Raw genomic sequence first — 16,128 nt, 5'->3', positions numbered from 1 at the left:
TCCTGCCTTGTCTTGGCTGTGTGCTTAGGGTCATTGTCCTGTTGGAAGGTAAACCTTCACCACAATCTGAGGTCCTGAGCACTCTGGAGCAGGATTTCATTAAGGATATCTATGTACTTTGTTCCATTCATCTTTCCCTTGATCCTGACTAGTCTCCCAGTCCCTGATGCTGCCACCACCGTGCTGCACCGTAGGGATGGTGCCAGGTTTTCTCCAGATGTGACGCTTGGCATTCAGGCGAAAGAGTTCAATCTTGGTTTCATAAGACCAGAGAATCTTGTTTCTCATGGTCTGAGAGTCCTTTAGGTACCTTTTGTAGGCCCCCCTTTGCCTTGATGACAGCTTTGCATACTGTTGGCATTCTCTCAACCAGCTTCACCTGTAACGCTTTTCCAACAGTCTTGAAGGAGTTCCCACATATGCTGACCACTACTAAAGGACACCAATAATAAGAAGATGATGTCTTCACTATTATTCTACAATGTAGAAAATAGTAAAAATAAAGAAAAACCCTTGAATGAGTAGGTGTGTCCAAACTTTTGACTGGTACTGTATATACAAAAAAATTGTTTTGTTGCTTGCTTTGCATGTTGTTGCATCCCCGGTTAAAGGAAGCGGGTTCTTTTTAGTTATTGTAAAGAGAAACTTGACAGTATAAAGCATTAACATCACAAAGAGGTTTATTTCCAAGATGACAGTGGATACTACATAGCCGGTTCCAAGCTGTGTCCATCTGCACCTGCTCAAAGGAAAACACAATTGAGTACCTTGGCCAACAACCAATGAGGCCTGCCAATAAAACTATGCGCATCCAATCAGATACACATTTCCAATATCACGCACTGAACACGTGAATACCATTTTAACCAGGTGTGCATAATAACATGCTGCTTATCTCTCAAACACTACACATGTTATTATAATATGTGTCACATATCAGTTTGTAACCAATGTAAAATGTAATGTAAAAATGTTTAAACATAGTCTCTTTTTTGCTTTCTTGAGTAAGGCAGCTCCAAAAGGCAGGCTTTTTAGCCTAGCTCAGTGCTTTCTGTGGTGGAGGGGCAGCCAGCGGAAAATGCAGAGCATGGGGGTTGGTAAGGGGTGGACACTACGTCACTGCAAAATCTACAGGGAGAGCTTGAAAGTTCAATCCACCTTGGGTGCTACCATTGATTTACATTAGAAGTGCCCATCCAAGAAGGCTCAAGGTCGTTGGCCACAGATAAAATTATGTCAAATCACGTTATATCTACAATAGCTTTGATTGGACTGATCATGCCAACATTATACTTTCAAAATCTTAGCTAGCAAGCTAGACAAGCAGTCATCATCATGAATCACGTCAATGATCAACTGGCCAAGTCTTGAGTTTAAGGGACTCTTTTCCAAGCTTAAAAGGATAAACATTCACACAAAACCATGGGCCAGAAAAAGTTGAATACATTGGCCATGCTGTCAAGCCAGACTTCAGTGAGTTCAAGACAACTGGGAACTCGAAAAAAACGAGCTCCGACTAGGAAAATAAGTTTTGAACTGTCATCCAACTCGGAATTCCAAGTAGGGAACTCAGGCCTCTTTCTAGAGCACCGACGTCATGATTCAACCTTGTTTTGTTTTTTTCGAGTTCCCAGTTGTCTTGAGAGCACCATAAATCCAGAGAACGCCAGACCTCGATGACAAAGTGTCATGATAAAATTTGCCCACAAGAAGGACCACACAACTGTGGGTCCAAAAATATATTGTATGCTGCTGCATAAATGATGTAATATGCCAGGGAGATATGTATACTGAAGCTAAGAAAGTAATACTAAGTGTATGTTGTGTAGTAAGCTGTTAGTAGCCATGTGCCTCACCATAATAATTTCCTCCCTTTCCCCCCCCATAACCTAGCCTACTGTTCTGACTTGGTGGAGCACATGTATTCTATAGCTTGTTTTAGAGAAATGTCATCATCAAATTTTGTAAGAGGATAAATCCGGGGGGGGCATATAAGCAGAAAATGAAAGCATTTTCTGCTTATATGCCCCCTTTATTTGTCCTACTGTCCTGGCTTGGCGTACAGGGAGAATACCGTAAGAATGGCCCAGGTTCTGAATTCGGTTGCTTCACATTTCAAAGGTGCTGAACAAATAGTTATATTGCCTACATCTGGCTTGCTCATTAATGTCTTAATCCAATTTTTTTATTAACCTTTATTTAACTAGGCAAGTCAGTTAAGAACAAATCCTTATTTTTCAATGACGGCCCACCCCTCCGCTAACCCGATTGTGCACCACCCCATGGGACTCCCGATCCCAGCTGGTTGTGATACAGCACAGGATTGAACCAGGGTCTGTAGTGATGCCTCTAGCACTGAGATACAGTGCCTTAGACCACTGAGCCACTCCGGAGCCCGCTATATTATTTTATCCACTCATCGTTCCCTTATGCCATAGTTTGTACATTTCAAGTCTACCTTCCAAGCCACCTTATATTAGCATAACAAGGTTGTTGGTTGAAGTTTGTCTTTATCTCCTTGTTCAATTAATGTCAGGGGTATTCTTAATTTACTCAAACTTAAGGCTATTTTCCTGTATTGCAAACGGTTTAATGCAGCCTTTTACTTTCTACAAAAGACTCATGCTTGTTCTTCCGATCTAGCTTTTGGAAAAATCAATGGGGTAACAATATCTGGTTATCATATGGCAACAACCACTCTGCAGGTGTAGCAGTTAAGAGGTGCATTTAAAGGGACGGTCATCAGTAGTAAGACTCACCACTCTGGGCTTTGGTTAAGTTTAACCGAATTTGAAAAGTGAAATGTTTTTATTAAGGAATATCTATCCATCCAACAACAAACAAAACAGGATACTATTTCAAGAATTTGAAGAAGAGATTTATAGAGTGTATTTCAGGATTTATAGAGTGTATTTCAGGATATCAAAATTATCTTAGGTGGAAATTTAAATTATGTATCTAATGTGATGATTGACAGATGTCCTCCTACCAGATCCAGCATAGTTAATCCTGAGTTTAATAATCTATGTCTTGGATTATTCAATATTTGGAGATCTAAATATCCTGATAAAAAGGACTGTCCAGACAGTCAAGAATTGACTTCTGGTTGATTTCTAATTCATTAGATAATGTATTCCAGGTATCCATTGAAACATCAATTCTTATGGATCATAAAGTTGTATTCTTATCTTTAAATATTAATGGCTCTGAAGTTAATAAACCGAATCGGAGTTATTGGAAACTCAATAGCAGACTGTTGGAAGATGATTTCAAGATGGATGCCAAAGATATTATACAAGAAAAATATTTGGACTTTCCTCCAGTTAAGTCTTATGGGAAATATTGGGAATGAATGAAGTATGAAATAAGTCAAACAGCCATGAAGAGAGGTAAAGAAATTGCTGAACTTCAAAGATTGAGGGAAGAGAAACTTGTTAACGAAATACTCTCGAATCTCTATGGAGGACCTTGCTGAAGATAAGGGTCATTTATTTTTTTACAAATTTTGTTAGCGCGTTTTGTTCAATAATCCACTGTCTCAAACATCCGGTGAAATTGCAGAGTGTGAAACTCAAAACAGACATTATCATAATCAACATACATAAAAGATACAAATGTTATACACCAGCTTAAAGATAAACTTATTGTTAATCCAACCGCTGTCAGATTTCAAAAAGGCTTTACGGCGAAAGCAAACCATGCGATTATCTGAGAACAGCGCCCAGCAGACAAATCATTACAAACAGTTAGCAGCCAAGAAGAGGAGTAACAAAAGTCAGAAATAGCGATAAACTGTATCACTTACCTTTGATGATCTTCATATGGTTGCACTCCGAAGACTCCATGTTACACAATAAATGTTTGTTTTGTTCGATAATGTCCCTCTTTATGTCCAAAAATCTCTGTTTTGTTGGTGTGTTTTGTTCAGAAATACATTGGGAACAAAGCGCAGTCACAAAAGACAGACGAAAAATCCAAAAAGTACCATAAAAGTTCATAGAAACATGTCAAACGATGTTTAAAATCAATCCTTGGGTTGTTTTTGTCATAAATAATCAATAATGTTTCAACCGTACAAAAGCTTCGTCAATAGAAAAGGAGAAACAAGAAAGGCGCTCTCCCGGGCACGTGCTGGACTTATGTCTGGAAATGTCCACTGTCCTCTCATTGAAAGTGCTGTATCTCCCTCATTTTTCAGAGTAAAAGCCTAAAACAATGCCTAAAGACTGGCCACATGTAGAGGAAGCCATAGAGATCATGAACTGGGTCCTAAGTCTTTGGCTTTCAATGGAAAAACAGGCATTTCAAAATAAAAGCACTTCCTGGATGGATTTTCCTCAGGTTTTCACCTGCCATATCAGTTCTGTTATACTCAGACATTATTTACATTATTATTATTACATTAACTTTAGAGTGTTTTCTATCCAAATCTACCAAATATATGCATATCCTAGCTTCTGGGCCTGAGTAGCAGGCAGTTTACTTTGGGCACGCTTTTCATCCAAAATTCCAAATGCTGCCCCCTACCCTAGTGAAGTTAATCCAAAGGGGTAGGCAAGAGAATGGTCATGGACAGGCAAAAAGGTCAAAACCAGATCAGAGTCCAGGAGGTACAGAGTGGCAGACAGGCTCGTGGTCAAGGCAGGCAGAAATGTCAGGAAGGCGGGTACAAAGTCTAGAAACAGGCAAGGGTTAAAACCGGGAGGACTAGAAAAAGGAGAATGCAAAAGCAGGAGAACGGGGGGGAAATGCTGTTTGACTTGGAAACATACAAGACAAACTGGCACAGAGAGACAGGAAACACAGGGATAAATACGCTGGGGAAAATAAGCAACACCTGGAGGGGGTGGAGACAATCACAAGGACAGGTGAAACAGATCAGGGCGTGACACATTGATTGGCTAGTGATGTAAATTGGTGGTGGGACAGCCAGGAGGAAACGTTTTTTCAACTGGTTCATATTGGACAAGAAATTGCGCAAAAGCGAATTGAATAGAACACTGTAATTTAATGTATCTTGTCCAGTTGTCTGGCGTGATGATCGGGCTGGGGTGGCAGTCTTTAATTGGCATTGTGGTGCTCTTCATCTATAGAATATACAGTCATCCATCCTCTGCCTCCCTGCTTCATGGGACAAGCATGTGGACCAAGAACACAGTTGATATTGAACATGACATTATACACACTGAAAACGTATTGGGACAATGAGCTAAATTTGACCACACCAGCATTGGCGAATAATAACTGTTGGTCCTGAACAGAGAATCCTTGTTCACAGGACATCCTTTCCATCTGTGCTGTATACTATATAGGCCTAGTTGTATTTTGCACTCTGTTTACTAGCCACTATTGCTCACAAAAGCGGTGTTATCTATGTTGATAGCATGTTGTGTCTGTGTTGGAAGGTGGACAGCAGGCTGTTCCCCGCTATCGCTTCAGGAAGAGAGACAAGGTGCTCTTCTACGGCAGGAAGATAATGAGGAAGGTTAGTCATTCTTAAAATGTGTTTCATTTGGCACCCTAATCCCTTTATAGTGCCACTACTTTTGACCTGGTCCCATAAGGCTCTGGTCACATCTGTTCACTCTCCTACTTACCAACCTATTGACAGAAAGGTATGCCTACTGTAGCGACCTTAACCCAAGACCTAGCGAGCTCGTCAAGAGGGTCAGATCTCCTGGCATACGGTGTTAGGTTGACAGTCACTGGACCTGGGATTGAGTCCCAGTCGGGGTTTCCTCCTGATTTCACTACATACTACCTTTTACTTGGGAAATGGAAGAGACTCTTCACCAAGTCACTTATCTCCATTCCTTGCATCGTTTATCATGGCCCGTTGTAACGATCATCTGTGGTGGTAGAAGGATCGGACCAAAGCGCAGCGTGGTAAGTGTTCATGTCTTTAATAAAAATCCAAAAACTGAACACAGGAACAAAAACAATAAACGATGATCAAACGAAACAGTACAAACACTGACACGGAAACAAACACCCACAAACACCCACAAACCAAAAGTGAAACCCAGGCTACCTAAGTATGATTCTCAATCAGGGACAGCGATTGACAGCTGCCTCTGATTGAGAATCATACCAGGCTGAACACAAAACCCCAACATAGAAAAACACACATAGACTGCCCACCCCAACGCACGCCCTGACCATACTAAATAAAGACAAAACAAAGGAAATAAAGGTCAAAACGTGACACCCGTACTCATAAAGTGCCTCAGAGTAGGATGGCTGATCTAGGATTAGTTAAACTTTTCAATTCAAATAAATATGATTATATGGTCAGCAGGGACCTGATCCTAAATCAGCAATTATTTATTCTCTGAGACACTTTATGAATAGAGGCCCAGGAGTTTAGCATGCCAATCCTTATTCCCATTCTTTTGAATTTAAATTAATTTCTGACGCCTTTATAATTTCAGAATGTTACGTATCAATTCTTGGAATTGAGTGTGAATCTCCTGTGATTTGTCTTCTGATGATAAGAAATGTTAGTTACGTGTTTCCCATCTAGAACGCAGAGCAAAGTAGCATTTTGTGCCTTTCGTATCTCATCCCTTCATCCCCTTCCTTCCATGGATTCCCTCTCTGTCTCTCTCTGTCACTTGCAGGTCCAGACCCTGTCCTCCCCTCTGTCCTCTACCTCGAGTGTCCAAGCAGTGCCCTCGGAAGAGACCCAAAGTCCTGAGTATAGCTTGCAGGTAGGCTACCATCTTTAGAGGCTGTCACACCACTACTCAAAAAAGAGGAAATTATATTTAAGAAGGGCGCACTATTCTATGCCATCTAATGTGTGTGTATGTTCTAGGATCCTGCGTATCTGTAAGGAGCTCCCAACCCTTCAGCCCAAGGAGCCCCCTCCATCCCTACTGGAGGCCGACCTGACTGAGTTTGACGTGCAGAACTCCACTCTCCACTCTCACACACCAGTAGCAGTGTGTGTGTTCTCTGTCTAACTCTATGTTGTCTCCCTCTGCTCTCAGGGTGCTTGGCCACTTTGAAACGTTCCTGGAGCTGTGTTGTCACATGGTCTTGTGGAGCTACATAAAGGGGAGGGGCTGTTCCGGCTGGGAGATGATTACAATAGCATCTACGTGGTCCAGGACGGACGTCTGGAACACTGCATCCACGAAGACAGAAGACCAGGCTAGAATACCTGCTGGGAATACACCATGAAACCCATGGTGTATTCAGAATTAGCCTTAACCCTAACACCAGCATCCACTGACATTTTTGCTTAGTCAATATCATAGATGTATTTTTATGAGTCACTCTGTGCACATAGGGGAATTTAGCTTTCGTGTGTGGTACAGGATGGTACAGAGCCGGTTGTGAAGGACGTGCTCCCGGGGGACAGTGTTCATAGCCTACTCAGTATTCTGGACATCAGATGGAGTGGAAATATAGTCTCGTCCCAAATGGCACCCTATTCCCTTTATAGTGCACTACATTTGACCATAGGGCAGTTGTCAAAAGTAGAGCACTATATAGGGAATTGGCTGTCATTTTGGACGAGACTATATCTCCGTTCCATCTGACACGCCTCACACAGCCTCTGTTCTCCTCTACCCACCACTTCACCTATCCATGCATCTCTCCCTCCTCCCAGCCAGCTCTCAGCTCATCCCTCCCTCCCTCCACTGCTATACCTCTGTTCATCTTTGCTCCCTCTCTATTCTTCTCCTGCTTATTTTTCAATCTGTCTATTCCTCCCTCTATCCTCCTCTTCTTATTTCAGTGTTCCATCCACATTAATCTATTTCCATCTTCCTTTACCAGATTAGGTCACTCTGGTTAACCCTCCTTCGCTCTCTCTGTCTTATTTCCCATCTCTTCCTTGTGTGATTGGTTGGTTCCTGTGTCCCTCAGGGTTACTCCGCCCCCTATAAGACACTGTCAGCACGGGCTGCGTCTTGCTTCACTAACCTGCGTCTGCAGGAAGCCTTCCAGTCTGTGTTTGAGTAGTACCCCGAAACTCTAATACGCGTCATTCAGGTATGACCCCAACCCTCAGCCTGGTCCTACCCATTCAAACAAACAGGACTGTTTGGATGAGACCCCCTAATGGCAATGTCTGCGTCTCAAATTGCACCCTATTCCCTATGGGCCCTAGTCGAAAGTAGTGCACTATGTAGGAAATAGGGTGCCATTTGGGAGACACCCAAGGATGTAAACTCTGCCTAACCTGAGTTGAAAGTACACCCTGATTGTTCTGAAGAATAGTGCTCTTGTGGCTGTATTACAGCCATTGTGGTGTTTGATCCACGTTGGTGTGTGTGTCCCAGATAATCATGGTGCAACTCCAGAGAGTGAGCTTCCTGCCCTTACATAACTACCTGGGCCTGACCACAGAGCTCTTCGACCCGGTGATACACACACTTACACAGTACAGTACACACTCCAGCGATATCGTGCTCACACACACACACAACCTAATTTCACACACAATTTGTGACGGTTACTGGGGTGGTAGGAGAGGGGAGTCTGGTCAGGATCCCACACAGACCCCACCTACAGGAGAACCCTGTCTCCAACCCCCCCCCCCCCCACACGAGCTGGCCAGAGTCACCATAGACGAACGCCCCTCCAGCCCTGTCATTTATAAGGTTAGCCTCCATTCTTCCTCCCTTCCCTCTCCTTTACACCTCTCTGTGTGACCCAAATGAAACACTATTCCCTATATGTCATATAGAGAATAGGGTGCCATTTGGGTCACCGATACCTTTGCCTCTGAGCCTGCGTCTGCCTCACTAATGTCTGAATCACTCCCCTTCCCTCTCTGTCCTCCCACCTCTCCTCCAGTCCATCCTGAAGAAGAGTGTGACCATGCAGCACACACCCTTGGCGGTGTTCCACTACACAGACAGTGAGGGATGCTCTGACAACGTTCACCCCAGCAAGGTCAGCGCCATCGTCCAGACCTGCTGGGCATCATCAAGCTGCAGGTGAGCAGTTTTGGACAGGGAGTACCATATAACGTATAATATACAGTAATATGTACGTAGTATATATGGTTAAATATGGTAATCAAATTAGTGTTGCACGGTATATCGGGACCACGGTAATATCACGGTGCCAAAACGTCATGATAGCAACATTTTAGAACACCGTAGTCCCATTTCATATGACACTACCTAATTCTTCAGCACGACCGATCTAAAGATTCTTCTGGCACCTGTTATAAAATGTTTATAAAGTCAGTTTTGTTTAAAAGTTCTGTTGAATTTAAGCAACAGCCACTAGTCTTTTGTATGCGCAGATCCAATAATATTAACTTTAAGGCTCTCTGTGTACTTTGCTCTGTTCATCTTTCCCTCGATCCTGACTAGTCTCCCAGTCCCTGCCTCTGAAAACATCCCCACAGCATGATGCTGCCACCACCATGCTTCACCTTAAGGGTGGTGCCAGGTTTCCTCCAGACGTGACACTTGGCATTCACGCTAAATAGTTCAATCTTGGTTTCATCAGACCAGAGAATCTTGTTTCTTAGGTGACTTTTGGCAAACTCCAAGCGGGCTGTCATGTGCCTTTTACTGAGGAGTGGCTTCTGTCTTGCCACTCTACCGTAAAGTTCTGATTGGTGGAGTGCTGCAGAGATGGTTGTCCTTCTGGAAGGTTCTCCCATCTCCACAGAGGAACTGTGGAGAACCGTCAGAGTGACCATCGGGTTCTTGGTCACCTCCCTGACCAAGACCCTTCTTCCCCGATTGCTCAGTTTGGCCGGGCGGCCAGCTCTAGGAAGAATCTTGGTGGTTCCAAACTTCTTCCATTTAAGAATGATGGAGGCAACTGTGTTCTTGGGGACCTTCAATGCATAGGTCATTTTCTGGTACCCTTCCCCAGATCTGTGCCTCGACACAATCCTGTCTCGGAGCTCTACAGACAATTCCTTCGACCTCATGGCTTGGTTTTTTCTCTGACATGCACTGTCAACTGTGGGACCTTATATAGACAGGTGTGTGCCTTTCCAAATCATGTCCAATCATTTGAATTTACCAAAGGTGGACTCTCAAGGATGATCAATGGAATTAGGATGCACCTGAGCTCAATTTCGAGTCTCATAGCAAAGGGTCTGAATTCTTATGTAAGTAAGGTTTTCTGTTTTTTAAATTGTATATATTTGATAAATGTCTAAACTTGTTTTTGCATTGTCATTATGTGATATTGTGTGTAGATTGAGGGGAAAATGTTTTGTATCTATTTTAGAATAAGGCTGTAACGTAACAAAATGTGGAAAAGGGGACGGGGTCTGAATACTTTCCGAATGCACTGTATTATGTGCCTACTATGCCTGTTGAATGTAATTATCATATACAGAAATGGGCATACAGGCTGTTGTATGCATTATACGTCTGTTTGTATAGTTTTAGACAAACTGTGCCCTACTTCCCTTTGTCTGACCTTTCGCTGACCTTTTATTCTCTAGTTGACCTTTTCTCTTTGACCCTGTAGTTGGAGCAGATGCTGGAGGGCAGTGAGGTGAGGGCCCAGAAGCAGCTGGTGTTGTTACACAGGGAGGATGGTCCACCACCCCAGGGCACTGTGGAGTGGCTCAACATGAGGAGCTGGATCTCCAGACACCTGCACCTCTCCTGCTCACGCAGGGTCTACTCCAAGAGGAGCCTGCCCAAACTGGTATGCACACGCACGCACGCACGCACGCACGCAAACACACACATCTGATCTGCCAAAACTGCACAATCAGACACCACCCATAACGAAGGTAGACTTGCCAGATAACCCCACTGTTATTTCTAGTGTCCAACCATTTAGGAACTAGTGTGTTAAGCTCTTCTGAGTGTCTGTCTCTCCTCTGCAGATAGAGATGTACCAGCTTGTGTTCTAAACTTTTCCCGCCTGCCCAGGGTGCTGACCGGCAATGCCATCGCCCTCATATGGGGGAGGAGGAGCCAGGTACGACCCAATGACTCCTGATCTCTGACTTCTACATCACTGACATCACTAAGCACTATATATAGTCACTAGTCATTTCTGTGAAGTCATACCATGATACACTCAAATCACTGACTGCTTCCACATGTAATTTCTCGCTCTTTTAATTGTATCTTGTTCTCATGTCTCTCCTCTCTCTTCTCCTGTTTCAAGGTTGGTTCCTCTTGTCTCTCTCTTGTGTTTTGTTAAGTGCCTTGAACTATGTGTCTTGTTCCCCTTGTGAATTGGTGTGGTACTAGTTTTGACATATGTGGTGATGTAAAACAAGATGTTTACTTGGCAGTTACAATCACTAACAGTGAACATAAGTAGAGATGAGTTGTGAGTCTGTTGTGTGAAACCGTTTCAAAACATCTGCACTGCAATCTGTTTTTACACCTGCCAGACACAGGGAACGCTGCAGAGACTGGTTAGTCATCAGAACCACACACATGATGAAAGCCGAGACATTACGTCAATCCACATTCCTTTAAGTTTGATGAGGGAGTCTCTCTCTCTCTGCTCTGAGTGAGGCAGGGATCCCTGTGGACCTGGTGGGTGGCGTTTCCATCGGCTCCCTGATGGGGGCGCTGGACACAGAGGACCACAGCCGCATGAGAAAGAGGGCATGAGAGTGGGCCATGGTGAGAGACTCTTTCTCAGTTCTTCTTTCCTCAATTCGTTGCGTCCTCCGTCCTCGCCTCCTTCTCAAAATGCATTGGAAGAAAAAGTCAAAGGGGAGGGAGATTGGATATTTTTGTCCAAAATACCTTGAGAAGGAGGCAAGGAGAGAGGACGCAAGGAATCCAGGAAAGACAAATTTAGAAACATTAATTTGATCTTCACTCAACCTTTAACTGTCGCCTATTGGCAAGTGTTTACATTTTGGCCAGGATGGTTTAAGAAGTCTTGTGACTTCAATGGGACAAAGTGGTGAAATTAAAGGTGAATTATAAGGGTTCTCATCGATTTGTTCCCAGTCTTTTTGATGGTGTGTTGCAGGAGATGACATCAGATTTTAAAAAGGTGTTGGACCTGACCTACCCCATCACTTCTATGTTCTCTGGCGCTGCCTTCAACTCCAGCATTTACAGTGTTCAAGGGCAAGCAGATTGGTGAGGAAGAGACACCTTCACAGCACAGCTGGAGTCTTGGGACTAACTGGCAGAGAAAGTGAATGTGAGCCTCTCTCACAGCACTGCATAGGACTACAGCCTCAGGTACTGTGTAAACCAAATATATGTTATTAATACACCTTTAATGGCTTGTGCTAACTTGCAATTCATTTATATGACTTGATATTGGGTTCATATCGGAGTGAAAGTTTGTTTTTGTTTACTAAGAATATACATGTCATTTTTTAAATAATTACTTGAAATGTATAGGATTACTTAGGGTGTGTCCCAAATTGTACCCTGTTCCCTATTTAGTGCACTGTTTTTGCTCTTTTCAAAAGTAGTGCACTATAAGGAATAGGGTGTCATTTGGGACGCAACAATAAGACACTGGAGGTATGAGCACAGTTCAGTTGTCAGGATGGTATTTGACCTTTGACCCCTGTAGATGTGGCTGCCCTACGTGTGTTGTGTGCATCAGTGAAGAGCAGTGACTACTGCGAGTTCATCAGACCGCCCATAAACCGCTATCGCACACTGGAGTTTGGCAAGTTCGACAAGATCCCTGTGAGTCTCACTCTTTGTCTTCGACATGGGGAGTTGGTCTGTCATTCAGTCTCTTTTTTGCTTCCTCTTGCTCTCCCTCTTACTCTAGACCTCACTTCTTCACACTTCACCATTCATCTATCTTTCCTCCTTCTCAGTCAAAAGTGTGAAAAGGTTTTCAAGGATTGTCTGAGATTAGCTACATTAGATTCAGGCTTGTATATATTGTTTGTGTGTGAGAATGATGTGTGTGTCCTGCAGGAGGTGGGTTACCAGCATGGCAACACTGTGTTTGATGTGTGGATTCGCAGTGGAGTGGTAGAGAACATGCTGTAGGACCACCACCAGGAGGAGTCTTGTAACACACAGAGCAACAACAATGGGAGGGAGGGAGTGAGTATCAGGGAGGGAGGGAGTATCAGCGAGGGAGGGAGTATCAGCGAGGATCAGGGAGTGAGGGAGAGGATCAGGGAGTGAGGGAGAGGATCAGGGAGTGAGTATCAGGGAGTGAGGGAGAGAATCATGGAGTGATGGAGAGGATCAGGGAGTTGATCGGAGAGGACAGGCTAGTCGAGGCGGAGAAGATCAGGAGTGAGGGGAGGATCGGGGAGGGAGGGAGAGGATCAGGGAGTGAGGGGAGGATCGGGAGGGAGTAATCAGGGAGTGAGGGAGAGATCAGGGAGTGAGGGAGAGGATCAGGGAGTGAGGGAGAGGATCAGGGAGTGAGGGAGGATCAGGGAGTGAGGGAGAGGATCAGGGAGTGAGGGAGAGGATCATGGAGTGATGGGAGGATCAGGGAGTGAGGGAGGGGATCATGAAGTGATGGAGAGGATCAGGAGTGATGGAGAGGATCAGGGAGTGAGGAGGGAAGGGAAGGATCAGGGAGTGAGGGAAGGGATCAGGGAGTGAGGGGAGGATCAGGGAGGATCAGGGAGGGAGTATCAGGGAGTGAGGGAGAGGATCAGGGAGTGAGGGAGTGAGGGAGAGGATCAGGGAGTGAGGGGAGGATCAGGGAAGATCAGGGAGGGAGTATCAGGGAGTGAGGGAGAGGATCAGGGAGTGAGGAGAGGATCAGGGAGGGAGTATTAAAATGAAGAAAAGCCTTACTCACTATTAGAGATGGAATGGCAGACATTTACAGAGTTTTGATGATGCTGTTTTTAAAGGAGTGCTCTATATATGACAAGATATTGTAAAATTGTGTATTTTAATGCGATTGTTCTGAATGATTTCTGTATGAAGTCCCTATTCAAATATACCTGTGCACTGTCTGTCCCATGTGTCCAGCAGGGACCTGTGACCCTTCCCAACGCCTCCTTCACTGACCTGGCTGAGATCGTGTTCCGCATCGAGCTGGCCAAACCTGCTCTGGTAGACGGTGAGGCTGCTACATGATCTTATCTGCACATAGAGCAGCAGAGTGCTGTGGAGGTCATGGAGGTCCAACAGGCATCAAGGTGTAGGCAACAACAAGACCACAATACCAAATGACCTGAGACCTTAGCTATTTGGCAACAAAAGTGCCATCTCTCCTTCATGGGATTGGCTCGCTGCCTCCTGTACATTGCTGTCCTGGGGAAAATAAAATATTATTTTATTTTTGTCTTCCTCCTTCCTTGTTATTGTTGAACATTGTTTGGGCTCTGTGAGATGGGTTGTGTTTATGCTGCCACAGATCAGAGCCACGGAAGTGGTTGGTTAAATGATGATGAATATGCACCTATGACTAGAGTGGCATTTTGTTACAGTTCCTGTACTTACACTTCTCCTTCCCTCTCTTTCTCCTCCTTCCTCCCTCCGGTTGTACTTGTACCTCACTCTTTTATTACCCCTATCAACTCTCTTCCTCTCACTACCTTTCTTTCTTCCCTTCCCTCTTTCCATTCTTCCATATGTCAGAGCAGTCCGACTACTCCACAGACTAATAGCAGGAGGCGGTGGGGAGTGCCTACTCAGACATTGAGCTATCCAATCACTACAGCGAACACACCACTAAGGGGGAGGAGACTGCTGACACAGTGCAGTGAAGCTTTGAATGTTGATGTTTCTTCTTGGTTTATCTCGGTATTGCATCATTTTCTCTTTCCTTTGAGACTAAAGCCTGAGATCAGCCTTATGACCTAATCACTGTAGCTCCACCTCTTCCTCAGGATGAAGATCTGCTGGACAGGGGGTGCAAACGTCGCCATCCTCCCCCAGGCACTGGTGGGGGGAGGGGTAAAATGTGAACTATAGTGTGTAGGCTGATGCTATATGATGCTAATGTGCAGGCACATCCAAGACAGCTGTAAAACACAGCTGATTTGACTAATGAATCATTAGCCTTTACTTACCTCTAGAACTAGCTTTATAGATGTACTCACATGACATTAAGCCAATCAATGCAGTATATCTTTTTTAATGTGTGTTTATCCATACAGTGCAGTATAAAGTAGTGCCTTTATCGCAGCTAATGTTGATGCTAGCACCAGAAGCCTTGCATTGTGTTGTAGTAAATGGAACGTCTCTATCGTACACATCCCATGTGGTTGTAAGAGTGTGTCCTAAATAGCACCCTATTCACTTCAGTGCATTATGTAGGGGATAGGATGCCACAAGAGACGCAACCTGTCTAAAGTCTAAATGAAGCAAAGAGGCAGCATGTGTTGTGTGTGAGAGCATGTCAGAACCGGAAGGAGGATGTATCATGAATGTGTTAGTGTGGCATTTCTCTAGCGGTTGGCGAAGTTGATACTACTGTAGGGTCAATGTATGGTCAGCCTCACAGTTCTGGACAGGGTCCAATTCAAAGGCACAATTCATGTGGTACAATAAACAAGGGCATATTGAATGAATTAGCTAAATGGAAAGTGCTGTTGGATAATGATTGATGACTACAGTGAAACAATTAAAGATATATGAATGTGGTGCCACGTTTTACAAAACACATACATATAGGCTCAGTGAATGCAACAACACTTTTTGTGACTTACTGAACTAAACTGGACAACTTGACCATTTCAACATTTCAAGCTGCTCAATGGTGCCTTTTCTATTGACTGACTATTACATGCTTATTAGTTCCATTTTAATGTTGAGCACAGTTTGCCAATCACCCTGTAAAGCAATGAAGGACTCGTGTACTATTAAGAGTTGCTTCTGTCTGACAATTTTTTACCAGATAATGTCTTTGATAATCCAGTGCATAACACTACTCACTAATAATAAATCACTATTGGTTAGTTGAGTGTTGATTTTATATCTCTCTATTTCTCTCTGGGACAAAACACCTCCCTCTGCAACTGGATCCTGAACTTCATGACGGGCTGCCCCCAGGTGGTAAGAGTAGGTAACAACACATCTGCCAAGCTGATCCTCAACATGGGGGCCCCTCAGGGGTGCATGCTCAGTCCCCTCCTGTACTCCCTGTTCACCCACGACTGCATGGCCAAGCACGACTCCAACACCATCATTAAGTTTGCCGATGACACAACAGTGGTAGGCCTGATCACAGACAACGATGAGACAGCCTATAGAGAGGAGGTCA

At 44.1% G+C, this 16,128-nt stretch overlaps 1 pseudogene; it reads left to right on the top strand.

Moving 5' to 3' along the window:
• Positions 1 to 5,010: 5,010 nt before the first annotated feature.
• On the top strand, positions 5,011 to 14,830 carry LOC111960860 (patatin-like phospholipase domain-containing protein 7; annotated as a pseudogene).
• Positions 14,831 to 16,128: the final 1,298 nt, after the last annotated feature.

This window comes from Salvelinus sp. IW2-2015, linkage group LG4q.1:29 (assembly GCF_002910315.2).
Source record: "Salvelinus sp. IW2-2015 linkage group LG4q.1:29, ASM291031v2, whole genome shotgun sequence".
In the NCBI taxonomy this organism is placed as follows: Eukaryota; Metazoa; Chordata; class Actinopteri; order Salmoniformes; family Salmonidae; genus Salvelinus; species Salvelinus sp. IW2-2015.
The sequence above is the reverse complement of the archived record's forward strand: the minus strand, read 5'-3'. Positions and strand labels throughout refer to the sequence as shown.